Here is a 16,456-nt window from a genome sequence, read left to right as displayed (position 1 = left end):
GACTGAAGAGTCACTGGACTGTGGGAGTCACTTGGACAGAGTTGCTGGATTCAAGGGACCTTGCTCATCATGCTAAGAGGAGACCCAGGGTACCGGTGATGCAGTTCTTTGGTGCCTGCGGTTGCAGGGGGACGATTCCGTCGACCCACAGCAGAGTTCTTCAGAGCTTCTAGTGCAGAGAGGAGGCAGACTACCCCCACAGCATGCACCACCAGGAAAACAGTCGAGAAGGCGGCAGGATCAGCGTTACAGAGTTGCAGTAGTCGTCTTCGCTACTTTGTTGCAGTTTTGCAGGGTTCCAGCGCGGTCAGCAGTCGATTCCTTGGCAGAAGGTGAAGAGAGAGATGCAGAGGAACTCGGATGAGCTCTTGCATTCGTTATGTAAGGAATCCCAAGAGACAGAGACCCTAAATAGCCAGAAAAGGGGGTTTGGCTACCTAGGAGAGAGGATAGGCTAGCAACACCTGAAGGAGCCTATCAGAAGGAGTCTCTGACGTCACCTAATGGCACTGGCCACTCAGAGCAGTCCAGTGTGCCAGCAGCACCTCTGTTTCCAAGATGGCAGAGGTCTGGAGCACACTGGAGGAGCTCTGGGCACCTCCCAGGGGAGGTACAGGTCAGGGGAGTGATCACTCCCCTTCCCTTTGTCCAGTTTCACGCCAGAGCAGGGCTGAGGGGTCCCTGAACCAGTGTAGACTGGCTTATGCAGAAATGGGCACCATGTGTGCCCATGAAAGCATTTCCAGAGGCTGGGGGAGGCTACTCCTCCCCTGCCTTCACACCATTTTCCAAAGGAAGTCCTTTGTTCTGCCATCCTGGGCCAGGCCTGGCTGGACCCCAGGAGGGCAGAAGCCTGTCTGAGGGGTTGGCAGCAGCAGCAGCTGCAGTGAAACCCCGGGAAAGGCAGTTTGGCAGTACCAGGGTCTGTGTTACAGACCACTGGGATCATGGGATTGTGCCAACTATGCCAGGATGGTATAGAGGGGGCAATTCCATGATCATAGACATGTTACATGGCCATATTCGGAGTTACCATTGTGAAGCTACATATAGGTAGTGACCTATATGTAGTGCACGCGTGTAATGGTGTCCCCGCACTCACAAAGTCCGGGGAATTGGCCCTGAACAATGTGGGGGCACCTTGGCTATTGCCAGAGTGCCCACACACTAAGTAACTTAGCACCCAACCTTTACCAGGTAAAGGTTAGACATATAGGTGACTTATAAGTTACTTAAGTGCAGTGTAAAATGGCTGTGAAATAACGTGGACGTTATTTCACTCAGGCTGCAGTGGCAGGCCTGTGTAAGAATTGTCAGAGCTCCCTATGGGTGGCAAAAGAAATGCTGCAGCCCATAGGGATCTCCTGGAACCCCAATACCCTGGGTACCTCAGTACCATATACTAGGGAATTATAAGAGTGTTCCAGTATGCCAATGTAAATTGGTGAAATTGGTCACTAGCCTGTTAGTGACAATTTGTACAGAGAGAGCATAACCACTGAGGTTCTGGTTAGCAGAGCCTCAGTGAGACAGTTAGGCACCACACAGGGAACACATACATATAGGCCACAAACTTATGAGCACTGGGGTCCTGACTAGCAGGGTCCCAGTGACACATAACAAACATACTGAAAACATAGGGTTTTCACTATGAGCACTGGGCCCTGGCTAGCAGGATCCCAGTGAGACAGTGAAAACACCCTGACATACACTCACAAACTGGCCAAAAGTGGGGGTAACAAGGCTAGAAAGAGGCTACTTTCTCACACTCCTTAACAGTGAGAGTTGTTGTGGAATGCTAGCCGGAATAGCTTATGTCGTTTCGGTCTCCCAAATTGTCACCAGTTGTGGGAATGCCCTTTTACTGCTACACAACAAAGGGAAGTAGCAGAGATTTGGCCTCACATTGCTATGTCAGATGTGAATTTTGACAAGTTGAGCAGACCCAAGGTTTTATTGTTTCAAAAACATGTTTTGCTCACATCTGCGTGGGAGACCTATGCGCTTCAAGTTGCGAGGTCATCTGCAGAGATTCTGTCCTTTTAAATACAAACAAGACACTTTGGTGAACTTGTGGAGCGAATTTTTAACGCATCCAGTACTACTGAAATTACGCATTACTTTGGCTATAATAGGTGGCATTCTGCTGTTGCTATTTTTCCTGCGCAATGTCTGTCACTTCACAACACGGAGGACTGAAAGCTCTTCTACCAGTTCAACTATATCCTGAATGCATTATGCAGTATTTCAGAGAAACACTCCTGGAACACCTGGAGTGCGATTGGTCTCTGTCATTTAGACCGGGTTTTGGATTGTGTACAGCCAGCGCTTCAATGCCTTTGGTGCCTTTTCTAATGTGCACTGAAAGTTTGTCTTTCTACGCGTTGATTACTTTCTTTGGACTCTGATCTCTTGATGTTTCCGCTGAGGGCTCATTACCAGGCATGCGCTTTGAGGGTGCGTTTGCTACAGGAAGCTGTCTATGAGTTGCCATTCATGGATAATGCAGCTCTTAACTCAACATTGGGCACAACAAGGAATGCTGCTGCCTCAGCTGGCTTTAGAACATGAGTGCTCCTTGTTTTTCCTTGGAAACAATCTGGCTATTCTACCACCTGCCAAAGTGGAACATTTCCTGGCTTCAATTGTCCCGGATATAATTGGCAATTTTAAAAATTACATTGACTTTTGAATTACGTTTTATTGGTGCCACTGCTGATGTTTCAAATTGCCCCTTTTACCCCATGCTCAAGCGTCTTTTAACTTGTCATTATTGAAATTCATGTTCAAAAGCTTTTATGAATAGGTTTTAGAAGCTTTTTATTACATTTTAGGCTTTGAACCACCAAGGGGAGGGTGTGGTATAGCTATTTTGGCCATGTTTTAGACACATTATTTTAGCAAACTATGCCTGCCATTGTGCACTTTAGCCCAGTTACATTTTATTCAGCATCACCCTTATTTTTCTAGCATTAGCACATTTGCGGTGTTGTTTTACTTTCTCCAACTGTTTGTACTCTCAACTAGGAAAGTATTATGTTCTTAGCACTGCATTCATTTCAGTTTGTGCTTTCCCTAGGGCTGCAGTCAGATAGGTTTGCCAGCAAAAGTTGTATGCGGTGTCTCCAACATTCACAGAAACATACATATCCTTAGGTGGGGACACTTTCTTAGAACATTAACTGTTTTATTACAAAAACACTTCTCTAACCCATTCATGGTAGAGGGAGATTCCAGCCAGATGACGACGACTACATGCTGATTTCTGAACGTCTTCACTCTTGCTGATTGCTTGGACTGCCGAATCCCGGGCCTATTTGGGTACAATGTCTTTCTAGACAACAGGCTCCCTTTCTCAGGTATGAGGGATGATGTCTTCTGAGGGTGGAAACCTGAAGGGTGGATTAGGGCTTATCACGCTGTGCTCGAGCAAAGTTTAGGAAGGAAATATTTATATTATTCCAAGTGACAGTATGGTGGGATTGTTTTTGTGTTTCTCTCTCCTTGTCACAATTTTGCTTCTAGTGGGTTTTATTATCCTAGTTATTGCAATACATGCCATTTTATCTAAGATGGAGTTACTTTAATAAATCTTATTGAACTATACCCTGTGTGAGACTAATGTAACTGAGAGAAAGGGATGAGATCTGATCGACTATGATTCCCTTGAGGAGTCTTCCTTGTCATGCACCCGGTTGCCACAATTATCCCCGCTGTCGGGTGGAGATGAGGCACTGCTAGTTAACTGGAAAAAACCAGATTAGGCTGACAGGCATCACATGTATGGGATTATACTCAGTACCCCACAATTCAGGTGATTCTGCCGCCCAAATCCAGTAGTCTTATTAGGATAATGAGAACCTACGCAACAGCCCATGTCTGTAATTTAAATTGCCATTTCGACCAAGTGTACCCAATTGTCAGGCCTAAACCTCCCTTTTTTACTACATGTAAGTCACCCCTAAGGTGGGCCCTATGTGACCCACGGGGCAGGGTGCAGTATGTTTAAAAGGTATGACATGTATTTTTAAGTTTTACGTGTCCTGGAGCGGCCTATTCCGTTTTTCACTGCTGCGAGGGCTGCTCCTCTCATAGATTAGCATTTTAAATCCACTTATATACTTTCAGGTGGTGATTTCTCATCTGAAAGGAGTGGCGTTGTCTTGTTTGGAATGGTACTGAGAAATCCTGTTTACTAGTAAAGTTGTATTTAACATTACTATTTTAGAAATGACACTTTTAGAAAGTAGGCATTTCTCTGCTCTTACTGCTGTGTGTGTGCCTTACATCCTATCTCCAATCCACATCTGGTCGGTGCTGGGTGACAACTCCCCTTGTGCAGTCCATCTAGACAGCTATAAACTCAGGACACTCAGCTGCATCTGCACTTATCTGCAGACTGAAGGGCCTTCCTGGGCAGGAAGGGTCCAGGGGCTCTCACTTAAACTTCAAAGTCCAGTGGCCTGACCCCACATAGATCTCCTGGCAGACAGCACTGAGTTGAAAGGGGAACTGGTGCACTTCAAAACCACTTTTGAAGTTACCCCTACATCAAAGGCCTTTTTGGGTATAAGTACTGGGCCTCTGACACCATATACTGAGAACACTTCTGGACTGGGGACAATCTACCAGGAAAAAGGACCGCTGTGCTGTCAGGAAGGACTGCCACTTTGCTGTTTGCTCTGGTGTGTTGACCTGCTGCCTGTTACTTCTTGCCTGGGAATTAGAGGGATGGATCTAACTCTCTACATCCTGTAATCTAAAAGTTTCTCCAACGGCCTGACTGGACTTGCCTCCTGTTTCTGAAGTCTCAGGGATATCTAAGACTTCACCTGCGTAAGCTCCAACCCCTTGGCTCCTCTGCTATGAGTCCTGCTCTGCCAAGTGGTGCCAAACCCAGTCCTGTGCTCTTGGAGATGAGTGTGGTGCTGCAACACAAAAACTGACACAACAACACTGTCACTTGGAACTGAGGCATCCCGCTGCAGAAACTCTGCTTTGCCACTGCCTGCACCAAAGCCAGGAAAACCGGTCGCCGAATGGGCAACACAACGACCCCGACTTACAATGCAGCCTGACACATCAGAACCAGTACTCATCGCTTCTGGACATCAACAATGTTGCCCGATCAGGAAAGAACGCATCACCCAGCAAGCGCAGCCATCCCCTCCTCTGGATCAACACATCATCACCGAACATCAACGTGACAAAGATACTGTCAGCGGGTCTGCATGACTTCTGTACCTGGCCCACGCTCCATCACAGTCAGACTTCACTTTTGGATTTGTCACAGTCCAGCACGACCAGATAGTTCCAATTCGAGCTATTGTCTTCTAAGCATTGCTTTTTTGATTTAACCTGTAAAAAGTCATAACTTCACTTGTGTATGTTGGATTTTTGTTGTTTTGGTCTTGTTTGACTCAGATAATTATTTGCTATGTTTCTAACCTGGAGTTCCTTTGTGGTGTTTTCACTGTGATTACTGTGTGTGTGTGTGTACAACTACTTCACACATTGCCTCTTTAGTTTAGCCTGACTGCTGTGTGCCAAGCTACCAGAGGGTGAGTACAGGTAAACTTTTAGTATGCATCTTACTTGCCTTGACTAGGATTGTGGTCCCTACGTGGACAGCGTCCACACCTCTGCCAACTAGAGACCCCATTTCTAACAGTGCAGTACAGTAATTCAAAAGTGTAGGTGCGTAAAGTCATTGCCACAAAGGCACTTGGGGATAGGGCACTAGAGAATTATGGCAAAATCAGAAATAATTTAGCAGCAAAATGAGTAAAGAAATTGAACAGCATTCCTATTAGCACTCAGAAGTCCTCGGTCTCACCCCCAAATTTGAGGCTTTTTGTAGGAAATCTTGTCGTAGATTAACATTGAAAGTGCTGAGCAAAATAATAAAACTTAATGTGAGCAAAATAATTAAACTTTTAGCAAGTCAGAGTATGAAGTATCATACTACCTTTGACTTAAGCACTATCTACATGAATATTGATTTAGCTAGAAGGGGATGAAATGTTCTGGAGAAGGCAGAACAAACTAGTTACAAAACAGCAAGCTATTGTGATACAATGCAATTCAGCAAGTAGGTGGAATAAACATTCAGTGTTGAAACATTATTGAGCCCATGGTTGAAAGACGTTTTCAACAATATCATTCAGAAATAAGCATGATTTTGCTTGATTGTGTACAGCAGCAAAAATAAACCGTGAACTTGCACGGTGAGATCTCCAATTTGCATAATATGGCACCGAGGCCTAATGGAGGCCTAGCTAGAATAGGTCAAATTTTCCAAGCTGAACATGTCACAGCAAAATCGTTTCAAAGACATGACAGTAACACTATATAATTGCACACATGTGAAATTAAGTTTTCATGGAACCATTGGTGGCAGGGCTACGCAATGAGTATGATTGCCCCCTACTTCAGTAGAGGGGATGTCAAAAATAAAAGTCTTTGACAATATTATTCTATAACTGAAAGTCTAAAAAAGTAACATTCAAGGATCCTTGGATGCAATAAAGGTAGACACTGCATCAGGGGATGATGACTCACCACTCTAAATCTGAAGTTTTGTTGTTTAATGTAGGAATTAATGATCTTCAGCAACATTTTAGAGCACTAGTTTGCTCTACAGCAACCAGATCACAACTATACTGAAGAAAGTGAAGGAACTTCTGACTAGATGGTCCTTGCTTCCATTAGCTTTGGTCGGCCGTGTGTCTCTCATTAAAATATCACTTTTACCATTACTTGCATTTATTTTTGTTAATGTTACAATTAAAGTTAATAATGGGACACGCTGATCTTTGGTGCCGGGGCAGGGAGGAGCCCTCTTCTGTGCTACATTGTAGCACGCCCGCCCTGCGGGACGTGCTAATTACCTGCTGCTGACGTCGGGCTGGAGGAGAAGGCCCTTTAAATTCACGGAAGCGCTCCCGCCTCCTGGGACGTGCTGATCTTTGGTGCCGGGGCAGAGAGGGGCCCCTCTTCTGTGCTACATTGTAGCGCGCCCGCCCTGTGGGTCCCCAAATTGGAGGTAAGAATGGATGTATCCAAGATACAACTGATTTTATTTCAGATGACGGTGACCACCCACCCTCTCCCAAACGTTTAAAGAAACCTAAATCAGTTAGTAAGGATAAAGCCCCCAGTCAAGAGTCACTTGATAAGATTAGACGTGGTAATCCTGCATCCTCACTCACGGAATCTACTCAAAACGTACATATCGTCTGCGAGAACACAAAACTTGGTCAGAGGAATGTACAACCCACAATGAACACGGAAATTAATCCCTTAGAGACTATTAACTCCTTGGAACATTTAGTCAGGCCCTTTTTTGACCAAATGATTGAACGTTTAACACGATTGGAGGAAAATGTGGAGACAATGTTCAATTTAATTAATGAAGGCTCAGTTTGCAAGTGTAACAGCCGTCACCACTCAACACTGTGACGATTCAGATCCAAATAGCAATCCCTTAACAGTGCACAAACAGTCATCACACACGCCTCAGCCTACCCTAAAACATGTAGACTTATGCTCTCCACTAGTTAGTACCAGTAGTGCCCCACGTCAAAAAGCACGGTCAAATAGAGGGGAAACATTGACCAGCCTGAAATTTTCCCGGGATTCTCCTTCAATATCAAGATATATATTAGATCTGCCACCAGCGGCAACTCCCTATGTGATAGTCCTTGCAAATGTCCCTACCATTTACGGGGTTTATAGGGAATCATAGACAGCGTTGAGTAATAAATCCTTGAACTGGATTGGAACCCGTATGGGACCTGGTATGACAGAAATTCTCTTTGAGGATATTAAAATGGTTAGGAGGGTAAAATGGGTGGGTAAGATTCAGAAGTTATTTAGGGGCGACTGTGTGGTACTTTCCTTTAAATCCCCGAAACTGGTCGAAGACATTCTGAGCCACCTAAGCCCGTGGCAGATTACGGACTATGGCATTATATTGCTGCCCCTGGGTTTCTTTTATACGCACAATCTTGACCAGGTCTGTCCTGGTCCTAATTTTGAGCAACAAATAACTAGGCGGGAGAGATACTACTCGATCCCAAACAAGAATAGATTTCATGCTCTCTCTTTGGAAGGCGTCAATTGACTATCATTTGATCAGGAAGTAGGTGGGCCTATGACTACTATTCTAATCCCAGCTTCTGCTCCACTAAAGGGTGGGGACGGTTTGGTGGAGAGTAATGGAGATGAACGGACGGAGATGGAAGTCCTATCGAGTCAATTTGTCAACAATGAAGCGCCAATAAGCGGACTTTTCATCCAATTAAAAGAAAAAGTAACCAAACAGTCTTCCGCAGGGCAAGGTACTAAAACTCGGGGAGAGGATTTCTCATTTTTATTTTGGAATGTGGCGGGCCTGCGCTCTAAAATTAAGAATGAAGACTGGTTAGAATATATTTGATCCTTCTCCTGGGTGAGTTTACAAGAGACTTGGTCCGTGGATCCTATCCACATAAACGGTTTTAGGACATTTCATACCCCTACTGTTCCTTTCTCTCGGGGCAGGGCAAAAGGTGGGTTGTGCACTTTCATTTCTAACAAGTTCAATTTAATTAAGGACGCTAGATTAATTTCCAATTCATTTTATCAATTGATCACATGTGAATTAAAAACCATCGCACAAATGGTGATCATTAACTTTTATAATAATGTTCCTCAACAAAGTTTATTTTCTGTTCTCAAGCTGCTGCAGGAAGACCTGGATCGAGTATGTAACTTAGCGCACAATGAGACTTTTATTGTGTGGGGGGGTGATTTTAATACACACTTGTGTTCTCAATCCGTGGAAAAATCTTGTCTCTTTGGCACGGGTGGAGATGATGATTCATACCATTTTATACATAATCATTATGGCAATTTGTTGAATGAAACATTGTTTAAATTTGATCTCCTCTTGTGCAATAGTGCAATTCATTGTAAACCACAGCTAAAATCCACATATAATGGCTAACACAACAATCGATTTTATATTATTATCCAATAATTTTATCTCTTATGTATCCGAGTATAAAATTCAAGATGCCCTGTTCAGTGATCACTACCCTCAAAGCTTAAGCCTTACACTGCCTCAAGCCATCGCCAAACATATGGAATCAACAGAGAATGTAGAGTATATTGAATTGGGAGCAAGAAATGGTTATACTATCCGGTGGTCACAGCTTGAGCCTACGTGGTTCATGAAACAATTAATGAGCAAATTTTCGAACGAGTTTGAAATTTGTCTTTCAGACAACATCTGCCCGTAGGCTTGCATAAATGCTTTTACTGTAATTACTACCGGAATTAAAGACTCCCTCAAAGTTAGTTTTGGCAAACCTAGGCCTTATGTAGGCAAAAGATGGTTTGATAGTGAATGTACTCAAGCCTATAAGAATCTTAAACAGTGCTTACATAGACAAAATCCTGACATAGTATTAGCCTTCGGAGGAAGGAGTATAAAAAGGCGATTAAAAACAAGAAAACAGAACCTAAAAAACAAGGCTTGGCATTCTCTTCATGAAGCAAGCCTTCAGAACGACAACGTTAAATATTGGAAAATCGTAAACTCTCCTCTTCTGTGTGATGGAACGTCACCAACAATCGAAATAGCCATTACTGAAGAGGATTGGGTTTCCTTTCTCTCTAGCATATACTCCGCAAAAGATTTGGCCCTGGAACCAAACCCTTTGAGACCAGTTTCCCAATCTATTATTCCACCATTTAGTCTAAAAGAGGTTATAGAAGCAATTAATGCCAGTAAAAGCAGGAAAGCTCCAGGCCCAGAGGGAGCCCCAATTGATATTTATAAGTCCAACGTTTCACTTTGGGGCCCGCTATTAACTCAAGTTTTACGTGCCTGCTGTGCCACAGTCTTTATCCCGATCTGGGCTGAGTCCATCATCGTTCCTATTTTTAAAAAGGGAGATCGTCAAAATCCTGCATGCTATTGCCCAATCTCCCTGCTTGATACTCTCGCAAAGATTGCTGGACGAATTGTTTTAAACAGCCTACGAGATTGGACGGAAGAAAATTATATCCTTTCGGACTTGCAATATGGCTTTAGAGCTGGGATAGGGACTACGGAGCAGGCTCTGAACTTGGATATTATACTCGGTAAATATATGAGGGCCAAGGCCAGAGCCTCATACCTAGTGTTTGTCGACCTGACTTCAGCATTTGACTGCGTGGTCCATAGTAAATTATGGCCTATCTTATTGGACATAGGGGTAGACCCAACTATTGTCCACTTTATTAGGGAACTATGGGGGTTATTCCAACTTTGGAGGAGTGTTAATCCGTCCCAAAAGTGACGGTAAAGTGACGGATATACCACCAGCCGTATTACGAGTTCCATAGGATATAATGGACTCGTAATACGGCTGGTGGTAAATCTGTCACTTTACCGTCACTTTTGGGACAGATTAACACCTCCTCCAAAGTTGGAAGAACCCCCTATATGCCGGAGCTAAAGCAAAGGTGCGTTATGGGCTTCAGGGCGAATGCACCTCAGCCTTTCCTATTGAACGGGGGGTATGGCAAGGCTGTGTACTAGCGCCCCTACTGTTTGCTTTATATATTAACAAACTAGAGGAGGTATTATCTGATGCTTGCAGTGACCTCCCACAAGTTGGTTCTCGTAAGATCCCAGTACTCTTGTATGCGAACGATGCCGTTCTGATGGCCCGCACCCCAGTAGCATTGCAGAGGCTACTTACATCCTTTGATAAGTACATGGAAGCCTTAGGTCTCAGAATTAATCACTCTAAAACCTTCTAGATGACATGTTGTAGAAATTCTATAAAGAAACCTCAGATCATGCTAAAAGGCACGAAACTAGATGACACAGGAACCTTTTCATACCTAGGCATTACGTTTGATAATGAAGGTACACGGTCACAAGCCATAAAATTGAGGAAGCTGTTATTTTCTAAAACTATTATGGCTGTAAAAAACTTTTCGAAAAAGGTTGGTAGAGTGATCCCCAAGGGTGTGATGACACTGTACAACGCAAAATGTGTCTCTGTTGCATTGTACAGGGCAGGACTCTGGGGACATAGGAACTGTAACATCTTACAGCTAGTTGAAAATGATTTCTTAAAGTTCATTTTAAGCGTTCCAAAATCCACCCCTACACTGGTATGCCACATGGAATTGGGTGTATCATACCTTATAGACTTAATTTGTATTCAACCAATCCTATTGTGGCATAAAGTATGGACCTCTGATTCTGCTAGGCTGAACAGGGCCATTATAGGAGATGCATTGGCATTATCTTATCTGCTGCAAATTCCATGGTTAAACTATATAATGAATTATTTGATAGAGCTGGGCTATCCCGAGTTATATTCCACCCTGGCAAAACTGGAATCAATCTCCAGGAAGGAATTGAAAAATATCTGTCTTACTCACGTGGCCCATTTAAGATGGGCCACTGAGGTAAAGAAACCCAGCGTAATGAGGAATTTCATGTTGCAACAAACAGATGGCATGGAACCATATTTGAGTAATGTACTGAATCCAAGGCATCGGTTCGTCCTCATGCGCCTAAGATTAGAGATTTTTCATCGTCTTGTTAGTTTCCCGAGTACTAATGATTGGACTCCAGTCTTGGTAAAATGTCCCTGTGATTCAGTGTATGACCAAAGCACAATACACATTCTCTTTTTCTGTAAATTCTATGCAGATTTAAGGAAAGCGTTTGAGATCCCATTTTTTAAATCAATGCACTTTAAACAATGTCGCCCAGCCTTCAACTATCTCCTGTCCCTATCATCAACTATGATTTGCAATGGAATAGCTCTATTTTTATGTGCAGTGATGAAGGCCAGATCACATTATCAGTTAACCTAGACAGGGTTTCTTATTTGTATAAATTTTAAATGCATTTTATTAACGATAATAGCTTTTGTCCTAAAACATACTGTTTTATTGATTTTATTTACTGTTTTTGAATTGTGGCTTTTATGAGAACTTATTTAATTCCTTGTAACGTAATCTCACTGTACGGCCCTTTTAGGTATGGTCTGACCTATTTGTGTTTTTTTAATTATTCTAAATACTGAGTGATGTTTTTAATATGAATTACCTGCTTTTATGATTGTTGAATTCAATCGAATATTTTTGATGATGATGAAGTTAATAATGCATATTTTCAAGACGTTGATTCCCTTGTTAGGAGTCCCTGGGTTCAACTACCGGTTGTACAATTAAACAAAGAACAGGGTGGTTGGCCCTACCTCAGCTTCAAGATTACTATCTAGCATCCTTTTCAGACAGTGTGGTGTAGATTACTTATGATTCAGAATTTTTATAATTTTGTTTTGGTGTAAATGATTAAAGAATCAGAAATAGATTTGCTTGTTGTTTTAAAAAATACAAATCTACTGAAAAAAAACAAAATAGAAAGCAGTTCGTATTAAACAGCTTTTTAGGTCATTTAGTATACTCCTGTGTCATGCATTTATGTTGTTGAGGGAGTGCAAGTAATTGGGCTGTTTATTTTAAAGCACTGGGTAGAAAGATGGAATGCCAAAGCGGTCTTGGTAAACTCTAACTTTTTTTATCGGTCGGAGGTTGAAAAATTGGGTGGATATCTGTCCATAGCTCATGTTAGATAGATCATTTTTCTTCTTTAGTGTTGTGCAAAAACGTTTCCTAAAAGAGAATTTTAGAATAATGAATGAAGATCCCCATACAGTGAAGAAGCTCTTGTTCAGAAGGGTAGGTAATTGGTGCAGGGGTTTACAGCAGATTTCAAACCTATCTCTGATTCACCAAGTTTTTAAAAAGAATAAAATAAACAAATGATCAAATAATATCAGAAAGGAGAGTGGCAGATTATAGCCAATGTGGGGTATTAAAGTCTTCAGGCTGCTAATTTTAAAAGAATGGCATTCTTTTGAAGATTGATAGTGTTATATACTCCTAGCACCCTCCATAGAAATAATCCAGCAATGTCAGGCCAGTGTTTCTATTGCCATATAAATGCATTTGGGGATTGGCTTCATATATTTTCTGCATCCACGGAACTTCATGGATTTCGGCACTCAATTTTTCTATGCAAGAGCAAAATTCTAGGGGTAAATATTAGACCTGAAGTAGTTCTAGAATTGTTTAGGTATTCACTTTACATAATCATATTTTCAAAGTTGCTCGATCTTTGATATTACAGTGTTGGCATTCAAAAGATCAAAACATTTTCCTATTAAGGAAAAATGGCTTTTTAAAATGACTAGAATCAAAATGTTTGATTATTCATATGTTTTGTGAAATAAAAATATAACAGTTTTTTGCAATTTTGGAAAGAGTGTGACCATTAAGAGCATAATGTACTTTGTTAGTCTTTTGGATAAAGAATTTTAGATTGTGAGTTCGTAGATACTTGAATCACTAATTTTAGCCTTTGCAGATTTTCGAATCATTTAAATGTATTTTTCTTACTTATTGCATGTTGTCAGGTTTCTGAATATATCAAATGCACTGTATTTCCACACTGTACTTTGAATAAAGAGTTAGAGAATCAGGTTGCATGGATTTGGTTGATTAGGTTCTGATTTGCTCACATGCACTTTTTTGCACATAGCACTTTAAACAAAAAGTATCATGGTGTTCGGTTACACTGATTCGGTTGAAATTTGTTTATTTGTACAATCCACCTTGCACTTTAGAAGGCTGTTTTTTTCTGGCAATTCATAGGATTTAATTATTCATAATGGATTATGTCCTTTATTATGACAAAAGTAATTTTGACTGTCTTTTTAGTTTTTTTGACGAACTGGTATTTAAACTAAATAAAATAAAAATAATAAAAGTGACATTTAGTGTAAATCCACATCCTGCACATTGTTAAAACAGACAAATTATATTAATACACAAAAACTCCCACAAATCCCCTCCTTTGATTGTTTTATAATCACAAAAAACCCACAGTGTGCTTTACCTTCCACTTCTTGATTCCTTCACCAGCTTCAGTTGATTATGCACTCAATCTCTGACATCTTCTAATTCAGTTTCATCCCACTTCCTTTAGGGAGATTTCCTGTTCTGTTTACACCCATAGTTTAGAAATATTAATTTAAAAAAAGAGAAAAAGAGAAACAGAAAAATTGCACAAGTCAACACAATAATTACAAGGTTTAGTGTGGTCCTGAACATACTCCGACCCAAGATGTCAGTCCTCTCAGCAACCTTACTAAAACCTCACAAACCATACTCTTCTAAAACTCGGACTTCAAGAGAAATATTAGTCATATTTGAGACACAAGCATTAATTACCCTACTGTTATCAGCATTTTCTCACCTTCAAAATCCTGCAAACACTGCCTTCCTTTGCAAGAAAGATATCTAGCGCTAAGCAGTTTTGCATAATCATTGCACGCATAGAAATTAACTTTGTATTAATTTGGGTTAGCTCACCAGCTGTATTACAAGTCAGCCGATGCAGAAGCGTAGCTAATCTAATTTTCACATCTTTCATAACCACACTGTAAGCGTAGGCGTCGCTTTTATAACAGACGGACTACAGACTCGGATTAATTGTCTTCGTATTGTATTTATTTCTTAGATATGTTTTTTGGATTACGGTGGTTACTCTATTTTTAATGTTCTTTTTGTCTTCTTTTCTTCCTCTATAGGTTATGTCTTGGTTCCTCTCACGTGACTTCCTGCTTGTACCAGGGTGCATTGATGGAAAGAGAGAACAAGAAAAACCCAGTTCTCAGGTAAGTGGATATTTACACTAGGGGACTGGTTCACCAGGGAAGGGAGGGGTGTGGACGTGAGGGAGGGTTCTCACCGGTGTCATAATTATGAAGCATGCATGTGTTCGTGACAGTGCATTCTTCTTGGCCTCTTTACCCACCCATTCTTTCTACAGAGTTAAGTCTTCTGATGTTTCCCTCCCCCTCTCCCTTCCCCTTTTTACCCAAGTGGGAGACTTGGACAATAAATATGCCCGTACCTTGTGCAGCCACTTCCCTCCTGGGACGTGGCAGGATTTCAGGTAGTCAGGCTCCTCCAGTACCACACTCGTTCCTCCCGTGTCAGCTCTGCTCTTTCCGTCTTCCTGCTTCCTCGTGTTGTCTTTCTCCTCTGTTTTTTTTCCTCAGTGTCGCTCTCTCTCTCTGTGTCGTAGTTCCTTTCCTCCTCCTCTTGCTGTGGTTTTCCTCCTTCTGCTCGTCATCGATCTGCTCTCCGGTCTCTCTCTGTCCCTATCGTCTTCACGCCACCGCCCTTCTCTCATCCGATCTATATCTGGCCGACCCAGGAAGTGTTCCGAGTTTTCCTCCTCTGTGCCCCCAAAGGTCCCCCCGGGGTTCCTTCCAGTTCTTTCAGTTGTGGTTGTCCCGGCAACTGTTGATGCCGGCGGCAACCGAGTAACTGCGTCCCCGTTACACACAACAAGAGATGAAATTGTAACTTCTAATACATTACATCTAATACCAATACCAAAACCTTGTTTTACTCTCTTCAAACCAACATCACTCATTTCATTCACATGATATACTTTGGGAAATACTAAAAGCAAGATAACAAGAACCCTCCCATTTATGAGGTAGGTTAAAATAAGCATTCTTACCACATATAATAAATTCTAAGAATTGGTTCTTCCCTAACCAGGAATTCACTTCTGACAACATAACTCCTTTCACACACACACTTTACCACAAACTATTGATTGAACTCATGTGGGTTCCTAACACACCATACACCCTTCTTTATGTTTCATTCTCAACCTTGAATACAAATTTAAAAACCTAAATTTCTCTTCAGCCTAGTGTATTCTTTTATGTTCCTCTCATCCTTCCAGTATCTCAAAATTTCTGCTGTCCTCTCATTATATCCTTTAACAGATTAACACTCTTCTTTACTTCAACTACACACAGTCTCCCTTTTAGTTGGTTTGAGTTATACCTAGTTTGTGCAATGATATTCAAATAGTTACCCTAAGTTACCCTATTCCCAATATCTTTAGAAGTCCTCCGGCACTGAAATTCGACTAGTACGATGACAGAAACTATACTAAATAGACTAACAAAGCAATTACAAAAATTATTGTAGGGCATTGGTAGCTGTAAATATGTTCCCTTTTCACCTGCAGAAGAGGGAGGAAAATTACACACCATCCACCTCTTGCCACCTATAATGTCAGCATATTCACCCAACATACTTGCATGAACATTATCCTTAACACATTAACTAATCTTTCCCTATGTATTAGTGTGTTATGTTCAGTTTCATTATACACTGTAGTCAGTTCAACCTCTATAGAAACCTCCAGCCCAAGAAATAAGACACAACAATAGGCTAATCAGGACTATTAATATTATTGTTAGTGAAATCACACTAACAATTTTACTGCATCTGCTATATGTCCTTTCTATTGAGATCAATGACAATAATTAAAGAATTAGAAGCTAAAAAAAATCAGTCTTTGAGA

This window comes from Pleurodeles waltl, chromosome 2_2 (assembly GCF_031143425.1).
Source record: "Pleurodeles waltl isolate 20211129_DDA chromosome 2_2, aPleWal1.hap1.20221129, whole genome shotgun sequence".
Taxonomy (NCBI): Eukaryota; Metazoa; Chordata; class Amphibia; order Caudata; family Salamandridae; genus Pleurodeles; species Pleurodeles waltl.
This window is presented reverse-complemented; position numbering follows the sequence as displayed.